The sequence below is a fragment of the Schistocerca piceifrons genome, chromosome 1 (assembly GCF_021461385.2).
Source record: "Schistocerca piceifrons isolate TAMUIC-IGC-003096 chromosome 1, iqSchPice1.1, whole genome shotgun sequence".
Taxonomy (NCBI): domain Eukaryota; kingdom Metazoa; phylum Arthropoda; class Insecta; order Orthoptera; family Acrididae; genus Schistocerca; species Schistocerca piceifrons.
The window spans coordinates 957487608-957504417 of record NC_060138.1 but is presented as its reverse complement, the minus strand read 5'-3'; positions in this window follow the sequence as shown (position 1 = coordinate 957504417).

Sequence of the window (16810 nt, the reverse complement as noted above, 5' to 3'; positions counted from 1 at the left end):
GTTATTGTGAAATCTACCTCCATTCTCCTTCAGTATCTCGTTCTTTTTGTAAACATTCCTCTTTCGCTTTTCTATATTTTTTCCTTGCTTCATATTTTTATAAATCAGTGTCACTGTTATAATATATTTGAAAGAGAAGTTGTAAGCCTTAAGTATCTATTTTATTATTTTTCTGAGTTTTTGGAATTTCTTTTACATGTTAAGCAAAAAGGGAGAAATGAAAAGGGTAACCCATTGAACATCAAGCCAAAGCTTTGAAATATGCGGGCAGAAACGGTAAAGAACCGCCTCTGAAAGGCAGGCTTCGGTATTTCATAGTTAACGAAGCAGTCATATTTTCTTTCTTTTACTCCGCCACCTTGCAGTCCCGCTGTAGTCGTCAGCGCCCGTACGAAAAGCAATCCACGTCGAAATCTCAGACGTTAATTAAAACTGATGACCGACTGCAGTCGCAGCGCGGAACCATTAACAGCCGCCTCTGGTTTAATGAGCGAAAAATTCTCACGCAGTAAAGCGAAGTCTCCCTGAGAGACAAGGCCGTTCCGTTCTCGGCTTCTACACAGAAACTGGCATGTAATTCGTAATTGTTATTTAGCATATAATCCACAAATGTGAGGCACGTTACCCTCTGTGGATTACATTCCTCACACTCGAGTGTTGTATGCTAAATGACAGTAAGGGTAACTCCATAATAGCTACCTCCAACAGTTAAGATGGATAACGTTAGACCTATACAATTACCACAAGAAAGATAGTGAACGCTTTGTAATAAATCAATAAATTACTATGGCGAGAGTTCGAAAATTGTTATTATTTCCTGGAATAGCGTAATCTGTGCAACAAAAAATGTAACCTACTTGCAAAGAACAGAATAGGTATTGTGTTCTTTGCAAATAAACTCATAAAGTTTTTGATAAATACAGCAACTAATAAGGTCGCAACAATTTGAAATTTTGATATATTTTTTTAATTAGCTTCGGGCTAACTGAAGGTAAAAGAAAATCATATTTTTTATTTGACTTAATTGTAGATTTTAAGCTCTAAATATTTGAAAAAACGTCATGGTTTACCGTCAAGTGCGGCTGGTGATTTTTTTTTTTTTTTTAATTAAAAAGGCTGTTTCGGTCCACGGACTATCATCATGTTCCTGAATATCAATGCAAAGAACCTACTAAGATTGTTGCAAATTGAACTATCACTGTCCTAATAATTGTCGTAAATGTTTACGAAAAAACTCACGTAATAAAATTTCACGTACTCACCCTAAACATTTATAACATCATACTAAGCGATAAAATTTATGTCCTAAGACAATAAAATCCACGAATACGTCACTGCACATAAAATTAATAGACACAGTATATGTCAAAACAAATGACGGAACATGTAGATGCATCACATTTAAACGGTGGCAGCTCTTTTCGAATAGTAGTATAAGTTATACCCTCAGTCACAAAAATGTGCCAACAGTGACCTCATTCATGGTATACACGGTACAGCCACATTAACGTGGCCTCCACATATGTAAGACGTCAATGTGCAACAATCACTCAGAGACGGCAGGTGGCAGCATTGGCAATGAAGGATGTGGTGTAGTACGGGCACAGACAACGGATGAGCGACGTCTGCAGAGATGTGAACGGGCAGGTAGACGTTATCGGTGACAAGGGCTGGTACGTTCACGCCAGTAACGCAACTGAACGTCCATCGAGTGGCTACAGGTGGCTTTTTCAGGTGAATCACGTTTTACACTCCCTCAGACAGACAGCCGCAACGCGTACGATGTGAAACGACTGAAAGCAAATACCTTGCAACAGTAGTCGGAAGGCTCCGGGCCGGAGGACGAAGCGTTGTGACCTGAGGAATGTTTTCGTAGCATTCCTTGGTTGATCTCGTCAATCCGGAACACATAATGGACTAACAAGAGTACGGAATGAAGGAAGATTAGGTTTGACTTTCCGTCCACATATAGGTCATCAGAGACGGAGCGCAAGCTGGGGAAGTAAATCGGCCATGTCTTTTGAAAGGAGCCATCCCAGAATTTTCCTGGAGCTATGTAGAATGCACGGAAAACACAAATGGGATGGCCGGACGCAGGTCTGAACCGTCATCCTCCCGAAAGAGAGTTCAGTGTGCTTAACACCGCGCGACGTCGCTGGGTGTAACACAAATGTAGGTCTATCCTTGAGGACCGTGTCCACCTGGCCGCGAAACATTCCGAACTTAAACCCAATCTGTGGACCTAATCGATCGGGCTCTTCGAGCCTTGGAATCACAGCCAAGAAACTTAGCGCAGCTGGTAATGACACTGGAGTCGGCATGGCTCCACAAAACTGTCTGTGCTTTTCAGATCCTCAGTGATTCTCTTCCTGCACATCTCGCAGCAGCCTGCGCTGCAAGAGGAATCTCATGCTACTGACAGCTGGTAGGGTATAAACGGACAATATTAGCGTTAGTACTGCATGCATTCTAAAAACTGCGGACTCCACAACTGACATTCTAGAGGTCTGCATGCAACGGTAGTTACAGTATCATTACGGTGACTGATACCTTACGACTATATATGTTGTATGTACTATGTTACTATGAGTATAGATGACATTCATGACAGCTGCAGATTCTATACATTATATGCAACAGTAAAAAGTGTGTTTTGCAGTAGTATTTGCATTGACGATTATGAAATGCAGAAAACTGACTTCATCGTTATATATAAACGACTGTGTGAAATAAGCTACACCTATATATAGTATGCACGTTGCTTTTATTTAACAGAGACTTCAGTTAAAACTAAGTACGGTAAAAAGGAAGTAAATTTGACGTATAGGACGTCTCTTACTCCAAGTAATATAAAATTATACTAAATGAACTTTGTAAATCTTTGAGCAAAATAACATAGTGTACCTGTGGAAAGAGGGCTAACATTATTTAGGAATTTAGTTTACTGACACGTATGTTATTAATGGCCCAGTGAAAACTTTTATACTAAGTGACAGCGCAAACTCACTACATTGTCACTATTAAAATGACGGCTGCGTAAAGCGTATGGCTGATGTTAGTAGGCAGAATATTTAACATTATAAGCAGACAAACTCGCTAATTTAAGTAACATATAAATACAAGGTATACCTAAACTTATTGGATGAATATCTAAAAATACAACAAATGCGAAACACTTGCTTTTACACACAGATGGTACAAACCATATCTCACATAAGCTTTTAGAACAATTATTGAAACGTCCCCTTAGAACAATTATACATGACTGTCCTTAAACTGATACACAATATTTTTTTTAGCGCAACGCAATCTGACTTTCAAAAATCCCTACAAAAAATGGCCCTGTCTAATATTAACCTATACGTTTAACAAATCACTTACCTCACAAAAATCTTCGTTACTCGAACTACTGCAATACAGCGAGCACCACTACTGCCAGCTAAATAAAAGATTCAAACTACGGAAGGCACTAACTACTGATAGGGATAGTTAGCAAATGAAAGATATTAATAGAGAACAAACAATGTATTTACCTTAATATCATCAAATTCATAATATATATAGGAGTTCATAACATCCATTCTTACAAAAATCAAAACTCCGCCATTTCTCTCTCCACATCCACCACTGCTGGCGGCTCACCTCCAACTGCGCAACGCTACGCGCTGTTCACATCCAGCTGCCGCTGCCCAACACTACAATGGCAGACAACAATGCAAAATAGCCAGAGACTGCACACAGCATAGCCAGTGATTTTCATACAGGGCGCTACGTAACGTTGCCAATAAGAAAACATAAACAGCCTACTTACATTATATGTAGTTCACAACTTACACAAACAAAATTTACGTACTGGCAGAAACACGCTGAACACAAATGGCCTACATGTTCTTTGAATCTGACTTTCTGTTGTTACAGTTCATTTTAGTGTCCACTCTGTAAAATATATAGAACTGCAACTTTTAGAATGTGAAATATTTACCACATTTACAATAGTTGGGTATTGTACAGAACATCTGGCCGTGTAAGATCGATCAATATGACCTTGGTGTGCTGGTACTACAAACGGCTCTCAAAGAAGGAGAAACTACAGCCATCGTTTTCCTGAGGACATGCTGCTTTACTGCGTGGTTAAAAGATGATGACATTCTCTTGGGCAAGATACTCCGGAATTAAACTAGTTTCCCGTTCGGATCCCCAAGGAGGACGATGTTGTCATCTGGAAAAACAAAACTGGATTTCTATGGATTGAAATATGAAATTTTAGATACCTTAATCGGGCCGGTAAGTTAGCAAATTAGGGCAAGGGGAATGGGTACATTGACATTATATATAGTGGTAATTAGCGACGTTCGGTGAGAGGAGATATAGAACTTCTGGACAGGTGAGTATAAGGTCATAAATGCAAAATTAATAAGAGGAAATGTAAGAATAGATCTAATAATGAATAAGACAATTGAGACGTTCAGATAAGTAATGGAAATTGTCATCATTTTGAGGATATGTGTGTTGTTAATGTAGTTGTTATTTTACACGATTTTTCATCTGTTGGTTCTAAAACAGGACTTGTTCTGTGATTTTTTCGCTGTTTAAACCAGTGTGAAGTTTCGCTTCGTACAGAAAGAGAATTTGTCACTGAGACAAGAACCTGTATTGTACGGACGAACTTAAGGCGTGATGCCAGTATTGTGAAATACTAACTCGAAATGTGCATAATTTACAGATCTCAAAGCAACACTGCTGTCACAAAATTAAATAAATTAAACGGACAATATTGTTAGTTATATGATTATTTCAAGAATCATTAAAACTTTGGCTTTGGTCGTCCTCGAGTGAATATCTGTGGTGAAAATGAAAGGCTTAAATGTAAAATTGAAGGGGAGAGTAACCCTACTATCAAGATTGCAGTGCAAAGTAAGTCCAAGCTCCATACGCTTCGGGCGCGTCACTGCTAGATAACATGACACGTTGTGAAAAACACACAGGAAGGAGAGGCTGGAAATTGAAAACCGATCATATTCGATTTCATACTATCGTGACTGTTTCACACTTATCGGTAGCTAATATGTTCTGTTTCTGGCAGCCATTGGTATTTATTTTGGTATTCATAGAGTTTCTGATAGAAAAGCTTTCAGGGTCCTAATGCAGTGTTTTCTCTCCTTATGAATTTCACAACGAAACATGTGGCCTCTAGCGTGAAAAGTTGACATACGTTTTTCAGACGCCTGTACGGGACGGAAAACGAATCGCTAAATGGTTCCATTTTGGTACACTTCAGTTCATAGTGATAGATTTTCCAATGTTTTTCACATGTTCACAACCTGTGGACATTCTACCGTCCTTGTGGTAAGGATTTTAGAAATCCGGAATTACGAAAAAGGAAATTCGACACAGTGTGTATTTCCCACCAGTGGTTCACAGCACTGTAGAAAGCTAAGAAACACATGCATGTTGAACTATGCACAAAAGACGCATTTCTTGACTATCACAAACATCTAGATTCATGTTTTAAGAAGTCTGTGAAAGGAGGAAAACGGGCTAGTACACAATATAAAATAGTTGAGTGTACTGTTCAGTCAAAATGGGTCTCTGTTACCTACCTACAGTGATGGAAGGGTGAAATATGAATTTCCTCTTGTTAAGACTGGGATAACCCTTGGTTTTCATAATGTGCCGAGATCAGATATCGACATCGTTGCTCGGAAACCTGAGAAACTACTGGATGTTTCACGAATGCCTGAAATTATCGTTTTGTAGTTTCGTGATATTTGGATAATATTCTAAGGAGAAGTACCATTACTAAAGTGACTGGTGGAGAGGAAGACAATGCATTTGGAAGTGAAGTTGGGAACAGTGATCAAGAGTGATATGTTGTGGATATAAGAAAATGAAGAGGGTTCTTTAATAAGCAAAAAATGTGAAATAAACTCTCCCATGTTACAAACCAAGACACTATGAAGGATATTGACTTGCGTTTATTGTCTGTTCTTATAAGTGTTGTTTAAGAGCGATTGTTTATACAAAGAACAAGAACGTGTATGAACATGTTGAAATGATCAGAAAGAATATTTTCCTTTCATATTTTCTAGTGTCAGTTATTTTCTTTTGCTATTTTCTATTATTTGCCTTTGTTCTATGACTAAAGATTCTGGTATAAGATTGTATTCTTCCTGATGAGCATGTGGGAGTAAGTATAAGGTTTGGGAATAATAGTATTCAAGAATGTACAGTTTTTTTTCAGTTTATCTGAAACCTACTGTTGAGTGACATGTCTTCCGTTTGATCTCAACAACCTCACTTAGAATGTGGGTAACCTACTACAAACAATATAGTGAACGCAGTATTGTAGCCATGTCACACACGAAACCAATATCCAACACAGTAGTACAAGTTTGTATCCAACGAGCAAAGCGTATGCGTATGATGAAGAGTTTGAAAGAATGTACTCGTTTAAAGAAGTTAGTCAGATATTTAAGGGATTAGTAACTTTAATTGTGATTGATGACTGGAATTCGTAGCAGGAAAAGGAAGAGAAGGAAAAAATATTAGAAATACGTGGAGTGGGGCAAAAGAATGAAACAGAATTTTGACAGAGCATAGTTTAATCATCGCTAAGAAGTGATTTAAGAATCGAGAAAGAAGGTTGTATACGCAAAAGAGACTAGTACACGCAGAAGAGACCAGGAGACATCGGAAAGTTACAAAGTGATTATACGGTGGTAAGACAGAGATTTCGGGCCTAGATTTTGAAGTGTAAGACATTTCCAGGACAGATCTGGACTTGACCACAATTTACAGTTTTTGAACAGTAGACTAAAATTAAAGAAATCGCAAAAAGGTAGGAAGTTAAGGAAATGAGACCCGGATAATATGAAATAACTAGGTGTAGTCCAGAGTTTCAGAGGGAGCATTAGGCAACGACTGCCCAGAACATGGGAAAGGGATACCGTAGAAGACGAATGGGTAGCTTTCAGAGACGGCAGAATGAATGCAGCAGATAGGTAAAAAGCAAGGTCTAGCAGAAATACTTGGATAACATAGGTGATTTTCAAGTTAAATGATGAAAGGAGAAAATATAAAAGTGCAGCTAATGAGGCAAGCGAAAAGATATGCAAATGTTTAAAAAATGAGGTCTGACGGCTAAGAAAGAAAATACGTTCAGTTAAGATAATAACCGTTCATGGTACGTCGGAAAAGATGTATTCAGATGCAAATTGCTGTAACAGTATCAAATGTAGTGTATGAATAGATTGTGGTGACAGTAACTTTTGATGTAAAGCAGTATAAGAGAACTACTGTATTCATGCTCTGAAAATTAACGTCGAATTTTAAAAGCCTCTCGAAACAATTTCCACTGTTTGTACAAAGGCACAGACATACAGTACTTCTTGTTTCTACACCGGTGCATTTAAAAATCTGGAAGATACGCTTTCACATAGAATAAGTAATAAAATCATAACTCTCACGAACAGACACAATCAGACTATAATATTCGAACACTGAGCGCAAATGTGAATCGTATACTGCTCAACTGTCTAACGCCGAATTGAGTGCGTTTTCACATTTGCTGGAGTTGTCTTTGTCTTTCTCGTAACATGCGAATCCACCAATACTTCAGTTGTATTCCACTTTCATAAAAGTAAAATGTTGTCGCTTTTTACACTTAACATAAGTGAACTTAACTTGAGCATTGATACTTTAGTAGGTCTGATTTAACTTAAACTAAATCTCACACACACTCTCTAGCCAAGGGTTTGACGACTGACTTGGAAACCACAATGCAAACGGCAGCTTTATGCCATGAGTAAGTTCCCTTCCCTCTCCATCTCTGCGCTAGTGTTGTGGCAAGAACATCGCCTCGTCAAACTAGTAGCGATGAACCGCGCCGTGAGGTTGTTAATCAGTTTTCGGTTTATGTACCACGTACCATATTTAATTACGCTAAGGTTATGGAGTATATTAGGTTTATTATCGGGCTCTCTCTCCCAAAGCTAATTGCGTTCTGCCAATTTGTGCAACGCGTTATAAGCTATTACAATATTCACGCGGCCGAAATTGGTTCGGCAGCCATCGACGAACTGGCTGGTATTCCGGCCCATCCCTGGCCGCCCCACGCTCCGAAGGGTCACCCACATTCCCCGTGGCTCTTCGGCAACTGCGGGCCCTCTCGCTCCAGAGCTTAAGACGAAGCGTAAAATTTTACGTGGCCGCCGCGATGCTATTGAAACTTTGATTCAATTTAGTTCCTCTTTCCGGCAGGTAATGGAATAGCTAAGGCAGTGTTCTTCAAACTGTGCAATCTCTTCAACGGGATAAGTACCGCGGGCCGCTTTAATGCAGTTATGAAACTTTCCGAGATGCCGGATAGTGATTCATGCGCGGTTTAGCGCGTGAGTAACTGCTGCGTAAAAGACTCCGGCGCTCGCGTGTTGTCGAAGTCTCAAGTGCCAAACTTAAATTGGCTATGTACCCTTTGGCTTGTTGTGCTGCTTCATCTTTTTGTGTTCTTTAATGGGAAAAACAATAATAAGTCCCCACGCTTACTACAGATTATCATTAACGGTTATTCTCTGACGCGTCCATTAAATGATGGTCATGATCTAGTTATAGAAGTGATACGCAATTGACGTATCAGATACAGACGAAGACTTCGCATTAAGATTCAGCTGTTTATTGGCATTTTTCAGGTATCACTGTACTTTTCCAGTTTTTCTTCGATTCTGTATTCAGTAACATCATGTGTCTGCTTCCCCATAAAGCACGATCATTGCGATATGTCATCCACCACATTTACCTTTTGTAAATGACATGAATCTCTATCTCAGATTCTGTAATAGTCCCGGTATGTTTCAGTGTGGTGAGTAAATGGCCTTCACAATGCCATACGTTGAATCTGCCCCATTGAGTGGAACGAGCAGTCTTCGTTGTTGTTGTTGTTGTTGTGGTCTTCAGTCCTGAGACTGGTTTGATGCAGCTCTCCATGCTACTCTATCCTGTGCAAGCTTTTTCATCTCCCAGTACCTACTGCAACCTACATCCTTCTGAATCTGCTTAGTGTATTCATCTCTTGGTCTCCCTCTACGATTTTTACCCTCCACGCTGCCCTCCAATACTAAATTGGTGATCCCTTGATGCCTCAGAACATGTCCTACCAACCGATCCCTTCTTCTGGTCAAGTTGTGCCACAAACTTCTCTTCTCCCCAATCCTATTCAATACTTCCTCATTAGTTATGTGATCTACCCATCTAATCTTCAGCATTCTTCTATAGCACCACATTTCGAAAGCTTCTATTCTCTTCTTGTCCAAACTATTTATCGTCCATGTTTCACTTCCATACATGGCTACACTCCATACGAATACTTTCAGAAATGACTTCCTGACACTTAAATCAATACTGGATGTTAACAAATTTCTCTTCTTCAGGAACGCTTTCCTTGCCATTGCCAGCCTACATTTTATATCCTTTCTACTTCGACCATCATCAGTTATTTTGCTCCCCAAATAGCAAAACTCCTTAACTACTTTAAGTGCCTCATTTCCTAATCTAATTCCCTCAGCATCACCCGACTTAATTAGACTACATTAACTACTTTAAGTGCCTCATTTCCTAATCTAATTCCCTCAGCATCACCCGACTTAATTAGACTACATTCCATTATCCTTGTTTTGCTTTTGTTGACGTTCATCTTCGTTACGACGTTCGTCTTCGTTACGATGGGTAATTCAAGACCCCTGTACTTACCCTTTGTAAACGCTTCATGGTCTGATATCTTTTCTTCTTGTAATGTCTCGTCAAAAGTTTTTACTGACTGCGAGAGCGCTTTAGACGCCCTTTGTGTAGCGCTTTTCCCTGGAGAGCGAATCAGCTACCCAGATTATAGGACGATTGTAACTTATTTTGATTTTGACACTCAACTAGTACAGAGACATATACTAACAGCAATTTTGCTACATACGTGTTCTATTGTTGGCCACCATTATGGTTTTTATTAATGTCAAGTCATCTATACGACACGGTTGGTGCCCAGTAAACGTTATTTCGGTTACTTCTGAGTGTACGACGTTCAAGAGAATAGAGTATCTGAATTTCATGAATGTAACATCTTTATTTATCAAAAATCTGAATCTGTGGATGTTGAGTACTATCGTAGGATTTTCGGACATTTGATTTCTGGCTCTTTCCCGACAAATCTGCTGTCACTCTCATTTCATCGGGAGAATTATTAAACATTTGTTAACTTCGTGAAAATCTACGTACCTGGAAAAGACCTCCATGAGTCAAATGAGTATTGTGACTGTACTTGGACCGGCACTGAGGATTCCACAATGAAAGGAAACCCGGGATCAAGTTTTCAAGCGATCCAATATCATTTAGCGGAGTTGTATCAGACCGGCGACAACTTCGGACACCAGTATAGCGACATCTAGCAATTCTCTAGAATTTTGTGAGCTTTTCAAAATACTCTGAATCCACGACCTCATCTAATAGTTAATTGAGCGTATACTAAATAAAAGGGCAATCTAGTTAATTATAATATAAACATTTAAACAAATCACTTTAACAAAACATGAATCATTTCAAAAAAGATCACCTGCCACTTGATACAAAATTGAAAACTTTGTCCAGATTCCACGTCAACCAAGAGGGTATATATTTTTTTAACAATTCTTAGAAATATGTAGAAGACTCCTTAGATGAACCGCAGCCAATTCCTTCTTTCACTTTTCTCCAAATGAGCTGAAGATTCTTCCTCGCCATACCGTTGCTAGTGACTTCGAAACATGAGCAGACATAAATCTACCGTCTCTCATTTAGGGTAATATGTGTAATTAAAATGATTTTCTTTGAATTATTTTTTAATTGTTTATTCCATCAAATTTATTAACGGATTATTGTAAAAGCACAGTTCTGAAATTTTATATACCGGTAAATACACTACTGTTTTTTCCCTACGACTGTGTAACCAGTAGCCAACGGGCTGCAGCATGTGAGGACATACGAATAAGAATGCAGCCAAAGTGCTGACTGAAAATAGAGTCTCGCATTTGGGTAAGTACGTACTTATTGTACACGCTGACATTCCACGGCTTTCAAACACCACGACGTGATACAGCGATACGGTCCGTTTTGTGCTATTCGTGTTGTTCTTGAGTGCAATCTCTCAATAATCCGGTGTTTAGCCAACTTCGCAAAGGTTTTACGTCTGACCAATACTTAAGGGTATGCGGATACTTTTGGGGTCATATTATTCTTTTATAACATGTCTCAAATTTGAAGTCTGTTGTAGGCATTACGCTCCGCTGAAGAAATGTGGCCCTTCTGCTGCCCACCATTATGCGTAGAAACTTTCTGGTACTCAATGCAGTATGCTGTGCCCACGACTCTTGGATCTAGACATTGCAGTGAAAACAGTTTTTGTGGTCGGTCTTATTACATAACAAAACACATACATCCAAAAAAAGTTTTCTATCACCTCAGTTCCGAGAGTTCCGGAACCTGTACAGAAAATTGGATAGAGATCAACATAAACATCATTTCTGCGCTTTTTATTGCTCATGAAAACGACACATTGTATGTTGTACCAACATACACCGAGACCTTCATAGGTGGTGGTCCAGACTGTTGTACACACTCTAATACCCAGTAGCACGTCCTCTTGCATTGATGCATGCCTGCATTCGTTGTCGTATACTATCCACAGGTTCATCAAGGCATTATTGGTCCAGATTGTCCCACTCCTCAACGGCGATTCGGCGTAGATCCCTCAGAGTGACTCGTGGGTCACGTCGTCCATAAAAGCCCTTTTCAATCTATTCCAGGCATGTTCGATAGGGTTCACGTCTGGAGGACATGCTGGCCACTCTAGTCGAGCGATGGCGTTATCCTGAAGGAAGTCATTCACACGATGTGCAAGATGGGGGCGCGAATTGTCGTCCTTGAAGACGAATATCTCACCAATATACTGCCGATATGGTTGCACTGTCGGTTGGAGGATGGCATTTACGCATCGCACAGCCGTTACGGTGCCTTCCATGACCACCAGCGGCGTACATCGACCTCACACAAGGCCACTGCAAACCAGCAGGGAAGCTCCGCCTTGCTGCATTCGCTGGACAGTGTGTTTAAGGCGTTCAGCTTGACCGGGTTGTCTCCAAACACGTCTCCGACGATTGTCTGGTTGAAGGCATATGCGACACTCATCGGTGAAGAGAACATGATGCCAATCCTGACCGGTCCATTCGGGATGTTTCTGGACCCATCTGTACCGCGCTGCATGGTGTCGTGGTCACAAAGGTGGACCTCGCCCTGGATGTCTGGAGTGAAATTGCGCATCGTGCAGCCTATTGCGCACAGTTTGAGTCGTAACACGACGTCCTGTGGCTGCACGAAAAGCATTATTCAAAATAGTTGTATTGCTGTTAGAGTTCGTCCGAGATATAATCCGTAGGTAGCGCTCATCCACTGCTGTAGTAAGCCTTGGGGGTTGAGGGGGGAGGGGGGGCTGAGTGAGGCACGTTATCGACAGTTCCTGTCTCTCTGTATCTTCTTCATGTTCCGAACAGTAACGCTTTGGTTCATTCCGAGCCGCCTGGACCCTTCCCTTGTTGAGAGCCCTTCCTGGCGCAAAGTAACAATGCGGAGGCGATGAACAGCGGTGTCGACCGTCTAGGCATGGTTGAACTACCGGGAACACGAACCGTGTACCTCCTTCCTGGTGGAATGACTGGGACTGAGTGAGTGTCGGACACCCTCCGTCTAATAGGCGCTTCTCATGCATTGTTGTTTACATCTTTGGGCGGGTTTAGTGGTTCAAATGGTGCAAATGGCTCTGAGCACGATGGGACTTAACAGCTGTGGTCATCAGTCCCCTAGAACTTAGAACTACTTAAACCTAACTAACCTAAGGACATCACACACATCCATGCCCGAGGCAGGATTCGAACCTGCGACCGTAGCAGTCGCGCGGTTCCGGACTGCGCGCCTAGAACCGCGAGACCACCGCGGCCGGCCGGCGGGTTTAGTGACATCTCTGAACAGTCAAAGGGACTGTGTCTGTGATACAATAACCACAGACAACGTATATCTTCAGGAGTTCCGGGAACCGGGGTGATGCAAAACTTTTTTGATGTGCATAGTAACATTAACATCACCAAATATAATACGATTCTAGTTACAGCTCAGAAACATCCTTAATTGCATAAATTACAAAATTCAGTAGTCTTAGACTTATATTGACAATTTTCTTCCAAAAGGACTGTAGTAGTAATTCTGAAAACTTATCCATTACTAGAAAGAAATTGTACCGCGTCTGCGTAACAGCTGTAGAGAAATTTCTCAAAAGTTTCATTCTTAGAACTTTGCTTCATAGGCCATAATCACCTGAGTGCAGTGAATAGTGAACGCATGTCTCTGAACTAGTCGTTATCCTGGGAACAAAGTAGCGCCGATCAGTCTATCCGTTTTTTATCTTAGCATATATGCAGTACAGATGGGGCGTTCTATTATACAACGTACTTATTGCTTTTCTGGTGGATAAAATCCGTCAACCTTAGATTAGCTAATGCCCACACAGAATACTTCGGATGCAATTTATGTTGAGAAATTACATTTAACAAGGTTTTGCTTTGAAATGTAAATTCCCCTCCTGGCCACTTTACAGGGCACCTATGGTTTTAAATTGGTATTCTCTGCGCAATTATCCATATTCCAATCTCCGTGAAGATCGCACCTTTAACATATTTAACACCGGTTGCAAATAAAGGCAGCCACGATTCAGTGCGAAGTTTGAATCAGAACCAAGTGATAACACTTTCTTCTTTATGATATCAATGGTGCTATGAGCATTAACTTAAATATGTGAATCTGTGTCTAACGTGATACATAAATTGAATCGAATAAGAGAAATACATGTTCTTCAAGAATTTGGGAGTGAAGAGTACAAGTACGATCGGGAACTCATATACGAAATATATTTCCTTCGTTGATGAATTTCTTCCCCCAATTGAGTTCAAGGTTACTGCGTACCTAGTGTCTAAACTTTTGTTTGAATACCGCTCGTAGCATATATTTTCCTTTATTTTCTTTGTTATTTTGTTCAACAAGGAAAGGTTGTGGATGTTGGTAGTCCCAGAGGGAACATACGTCATGTTGTAAAGTTATTCCTTATAAACTCGAAGCCGAAGAAAATATTTCCATCAGCGTGATTATAATAATTTTAACTTGTTTGCTACGTTCTAGTATATCAGTTAAAGCTAAAATGTATGTGGTGCAACGAAGACAAGTTGGTATTGTCCCTGGTTTTATTGCCATGTAACTTCGTGTATCATTCCTTACGTTTATAATAAAATTTAAAAATAATATGAAATTCCTTATTGTGTCCGATTCTTTATTTTGTTTTGATCTATAAAGCTAATGAGGGCGGCGGAAAGTGGGATAAAGATATTAAATCTGAGTATTTTTATGGTATGAAAATTACGGAGGGACGAATTCCGAGATGAGTGTCATTTATGTATCTTCTCGAAAGAAGGAGAATCAAGGTGCACACAGTAAATAACCGATAAGCAATACGGGTAAATGCGTTAGGCACCAATTTATGCAATATTATGAGCAAGTGCTGGATGATGATGTTTGGTTTGTGGGGCGCCCAACTGCGCAGTTATCAGCGCACGTACAAATGGCCAATCTTTGCTCAGCCCAATCTCGCCACTTTCATGAATGATGATGAAATGATGAGAACAACACAAACATCCAGTCATCTCGAAGCAGATGAAAATCCCTAAACCCCCCCCCCCCCCCAGGAATCGAACCTGGGACCCCGTGCTCGGTAAGCGAGAACGCGACCGCGAGAGACCTCGAGCTGCGGACTGCTATTGCTACAGAAAACACCGACAGTGCCAACATTTCACAGTTTATGTTGCACAAAGCCGGATATCAAAAGGTATCTAAGCTGACGAAAGTCATGAATAGCGGTATGCAGATATACAAACGTACATAAGGTATAAAAGGGCAGTGCACTGGTGGAGCAGTCATTTGTACATTTCATGTGAAAAGGTGTCCGATGAGATTACGGCCGCACAAAGGGAATTAACATAATTTGAACGCGGAATGGTAGTTGGAACTAGACGCATGGGACCTTTCATTTGGAAATCGTTAGAGTCTGAATACTGCGTGATCCACAGTTTCAAGAGTGTGCCGAGGATACCAAATATCTTTCATTAGCTCTCACCACGGACAACGCTGTGGCGTCGGCCATCACTTAACGAGCAAGAGCGGCGGCGTTTTCGTGGAGTCGTCAATGCTAACAGACAAGCCACACCGCGTGAAGGAACCGCAGAAATCAATGTGGAACATACGACACACGTATCCATTAGGACAGTGCAGCGAAAATTGGTGTTAATAGGCTATGGCAGCAAACGAGACACGTGAGTGGCTTTGCTAGTATCACGACATCACCTGCAGCGCCTCGGATGGACGCTAGACTACTGGAAGAAAGTGACCTGGTCAGATGTCCCAATTTCAGTTCGTAAGAACTGATGGTAGGGTTCAAGTGTTGCGCAGACCCGACGAGGCCATCGACCCGAGTTGTTACCAAGGCACTGTACAAACTGGTGGTGACTCTGTATTGGTATGGGCTGTATTTACGTGGAATAGTCTGTGACCTCTGGGCCAAATGAAACGATCATTGACTGGAAATGGTTGTGTTCGGCTATCTGGAGACCACTGGCAACCACTAATGGACTTAATCTTCCCAAACAACACTGTCATGTCATCGGGTCAAAATTAGTCGCGACTGGTTTGAAGAACATTCTGGACAGTTTGAGCAAATGATTAGGCCACCCAGATCGTCTGACGTGAATAGCATCGACCATTTATAGGACATAATGGAGAGAGCAACTCGTGCACAAAATTCTACACCGGCGACACTTTCTCAGTTATGGACGACTATAGAGGCAGCATGGCCCAATATTTCTGCAGAGTACTTCCAACGACTTGCTGAGTCCACGTCACGTAAAGTTGCTGCACTATGTCGCGGCAAAGTAGGTCGGACACGATATTAGGAGGTACCCGATGACTTTTCACCTCAATGTATATACGAAGTATGTCCACAAAGTAAGTTCCGTTTAGTTAGATAAAACAACTGTGTGCAGATACAGGAAAGATATTTATTGTACAATAATCTACAACAGGTACACTACTTTTCTACCTAGCTTCCGAAATTTTGTAGCCAATTGTCATAGCATGGCACAAGTTCTTGTACGCTCTTCGTCATCGTTGAAGAGTTGACCACTAAGAACAGATTTTAGGTGTAAGAAGAGATGAAAGTCGCTAGGAGAGAGGTCCGGGCTGTACAGAGGATGATCAAACGCGTCCCAGTGAAGTTCATCAGTAACCACAGACGGGTGTCCACTTCGTTCTACATTGTGTACTTGATCACGTCCTTCATTGAACAGTGTGACTCATCTTCTAACCACTGAATAAGTCATAGCATTTTGTTCGTAAACTTCGCAGATCTGCCGATGAATTTTCTTTGGTTTAACTTTCTTTGCATTTAGAAAAAGAATCGCAGATATGATTTCACAGGCGGCGGCATTTTCAATTACGGCTCACATTGTAAAGAAGTACTACAAAGCACACGTTGGCAGCAGCGATCTGAAAATGACCTTGAGTCAGAGTAGCTGCCGCGCATGGCCGGAACTGCGATCGTAGCGCTGCCGCGGATAGAAATAGAAACGGAACCTACTTTGTGGACGACTCTCGTAGATAGTTGATCTATAAATATTGATCAGTGAGGTAACAAGTATCAAAA